This window comes from Lethenteron reissneri, chromosome 35, assembly GCF_015708825.2.
Source record: "Lethenteron reissneri isolate LAM-NWPU_2019-01 chromosome 35, ASM1570882v1, whole genome shotgun sequence".
In the NCBI taxonomy this organism is placed as follows: Eukaryota; Metazoa; Chordata; class Hyperoartia; order Petromyzontiformes; family Petromyzontidae; genus Lethenteron; species Lethenteron reissneri.
In genome coordinates, this window is record NC_083813.1 from 9,044,242 (window position 1) to 9,048,106 (window position 3,865).

The window sequence follows — 3,865 nt, forward strand, 5'->3', positions numbered from 1 at the left end:
TTGTGAAAAAATTAAGAAGGCTGGTAGCAGTGCATTGATAAAGCGAGCACTACTAACAACAGCAGCGTCTTGGGTAATGGCCAAGGTCGCGAGGTATTTGGCGTCCACGCTGCAAACATGGCATTCCTTTCCCGCACCCAGGAACACAGTGTGTCAGATGTGTTGCAATTCACATTGCCAGCACTGGACAGATATGTAAGTAAATAAATAAATAGAGCCACAGGCCCTTGTGGTATGTTTGGTGTCCCCCTCCACCCAGGCTTAGGGATTGTGGCCAAACAGGGCAATGGTGGTGCTGTGTTGCAACATTCAGAGTTATTTCAAATAATTGTTTCAACATTGAAGGTAGAAGATTTTGACAACTAAATTATTGTGTAAATGTATATACTGTACTGTATACGCGCAGGAAAACCCAAGTACAGCACGTGACATATTTTGTGTAACTTTTGAAAGTGTGACTAAATTGCATCCATAAAAAATACAGGGTTTAATAAAGAGCTTATAGACTGCTGTCTATGAATTCTATTCCCGTTTTGGATTTTTACTTATAAAGATGCACTGATTGGAATAATTATGGCAGGCTTACATTGAGTTAACTGCAGTTAAAGGACTTTTCACTAAGCTCTATTTGTACTGAAGATAGAGAAAAGTGTAAGAACGCAACACAATTGTGAAATACAATTGCAAAGTTATGGGAAACTGATGATAAATTAATATATCGTATCCTATTGTGGACATTTTTATCATGGTAACCAGAGTTGTAATATGTCACATTTTGTGAACAAGAATGTATTATTCCATACTCCAATTAACATTGTTTGTTCTATTTGGGTTGTCTGTATGGGATATTTGATGATAATCATTCACATCCAAACCACCTTGATTTCATATTCAAATCTAGAATTTACACCTTGATTTCAAGTTCCTACACAAACAATAGTTGAGAGGTTCCTAACTCCACTGATGCTCATTCCCCTAACCGATTGTTTATTGGTGAGCTGACAGTTGTAATTGCCTGGCAGGGATCGGTCTCGATAGCAAGAATTGTTCACTTCACACTAATTGGTAGATGCTAATTTTTCCGAATATTGAGAGATGCTGAGTTAAGTGGACCTTAAACCAGGATTTGAACTTGACAGTAACGAGGAGTGCTGGCACTCAACCAGCTTAGCTATTCCCCCCCCACCTTATCCTGACTTATTTCTTTATAATCAGCCATTATATAGCCACTGCTGGATGAAGGCCTCCATACACTGTCACCATCCATCAGCGTGTTGCCACTATCCATATCACTCCTGACAATGAACTGATCCCATCACATCATCCCCGTGGTGGTCATTCTCTTGGACAGTTCTCTCCACTGTATGCCATTTGGTCATCAGTGTCAACCATCGGCACTCATGCCTTCTAGCAACATGCCCTGCCCAGGCCCATTTACTTTAAATTGTTCACAAGATTAATTTATTTTTGTTCCCTGATCTACGTATTCCCTTCTCCGTCTCTCTGTGTAATTGAAAGCATGTACTTTTGGAAAGAAGTATGTTGATAATGAGGCCTATAAATAAGGGGGAAGCGGGGGGGGGGTCATGCTTGAGCGTGACCTATCAAATATATGTTTTAATAATTATGTAAATATGCTGTGGTAAGTCTCAAATGCCCTAGCAATGGTTTCCAGCTTCACACAGTCACGCCAGACTGGTATTGCAGACTCGCCGCAAACGATACACGTCAGCTTGAGAACTGAACAGCACTTAATGCAATTAACACTATTCCACGAAGCAATGCCACTCAATCCAAGCTGCTCTTTGTAAAATCACGTCATCTGCAGCTATCAGTTACAGTGTTGTAATGACAATGATTTAAATAATCCACTCCACCCGCAAGCACTGTTATTGCCTGGTGGCACTTTGGCTCAGATGGGAACCGGTGGCGAGGGTTAAATTTACGGTGAGAATCTTTGTTGGCATTACTGATGCATATGTGTTGGAGAGTAACTAAGAATTGAATGCGCGCAAGTTTGATATTTTTTACCAAATGTTAAATTATTTATGTGCCTGCTTCTATGCTACCCACAGTCTCCACGAAACCTGCTCTGACCAGCATGGTGAAGGATGGTCAAGTGATCCCCACAACTCGCATCGTGTGAAGAGGCCCTCATCCAATAGTCGACTGACAAAAGGGTACATTTACACGTGTCATGTTTAACCATCCTAAACTTTTAAAACAGAATAATCATTCTACAATTCTGCGTAAACATTTGACATTATTTGCCCCGCAACAAGAGGTTCCTGATTGCGATTCCCGACTCGGGCAACTTTCTGCGTGGAATTTGTATCTTCTCCCTCTGTTGCGCATGGGTTTTCTCTGGATTCTCTGGTTTCCTACAATAGCTGAACAAAATGACAAACATCCCAATGCTGAAATATTACCGGGGTAACAACGATACGCCTGTTTCACTTGCAAATTACTCGACTGAGGTTACACATAGCAGCAAGCCCCCCACTCCCCCCTCTCCACTGCGAAAAGTTAGTCTTGAAACACAGTGAGGTTTTGCAGCAAATCAAGTGATATCATAACATTTCACCGAGACAATATGGGAATTGACACCTGTGTTCTGGTGGCAGGAATTGATCTCGTGATACTGCACTGTGTTGCACGTTATTTTATTGAACAGTTGAACAGTTCTGATGGACTTGGGCCGACTTTCGCACTGAACCTGTGCCCTCCACCAGTCAACTGCTGGACGAAATTCTCCTACATGCCATGGGGTTTTGACCGGTCATGGGGTTTTGACCATACTTCACCACGCTGGTCAGTGCGGGTTGGTGAAGCTAGGAATAGGGCCATCCATAGGTGGGTGCGGGGCCCGGGGCAAACACCACCGTGATGTCGAAGCGTGCCCTTCCCCCCCCCACCCCCAAAATGCGGGGCCCGGGGCCGTCTCCCCTGATTCGTCGTACCCGAGGTACCGTTTTGGGTTGGAAGGTTGGGGTGGGCGCCCATTATTGGTTTAGATATCACTCGTTTTCCAATTAATGTTACCCGTGGCCAGGAATTTAAATCAAGAGTTTGTATTTATACTGGAGGAATCCGATGGGCTATAAGAAATTCTTCACCACATATTTCCAGTAGTTTTTTCACAGAGCAACTGAGTTCATAGTGTAATGCATGCTTGAAAATTTAAATGTGTAGTTTTTTCTCTCTCTCAATGTTGTAGCACCATATTCTCATATACATAAGATGAAATTTATCTCTTTATTTTGAAGCGGGAGAAATGCGGTACGTCAAGCGCCTTGAGTGAAAGGTGCTCTATGAATACAGATAGGATTAGATTTCCATATCAACATTTTAGCATCGAGAGCTTTCGTTCTTTCCTTAGCCATACCTGTCAACCCATACGGTTTGACCGTATTTTTGTACAGGGAAATTGAGTTTTCAAGTTCATACGGCGTACAGCCGTTCGAATACGGACAAAAATGTTTTTTGTCTATTTCTTTGTGTTTCTCCCTCGTAATGGGACTTTTGATGATGAACGTTGAGATGTATAAGGCCACGGGATGACCAATAAGGTCTGAGTTGGTCTGTAATAAGGTAGGGCACTGATCAGGGGTTGACAGCTATGGAATAAAGATCGGATTACATTTCCATATCAACATTTTAGCATCGAGGGCTTTCGTTCTTGCCTAATCCCCCTCTCTCAGCCACCCCGTTGCGAAACACGTGTGCCGCGTCATCACTCTGTCGTCACAACCACATGCCCCCCGCCCCCAGCGCGTGGCTGCGTGACGTCATCGCGTCGCTGACGTCACACCCGCGGCGAAGTCCTCTTGCGCGATGACGTCACCGCGCCGCCGATGATGCAACG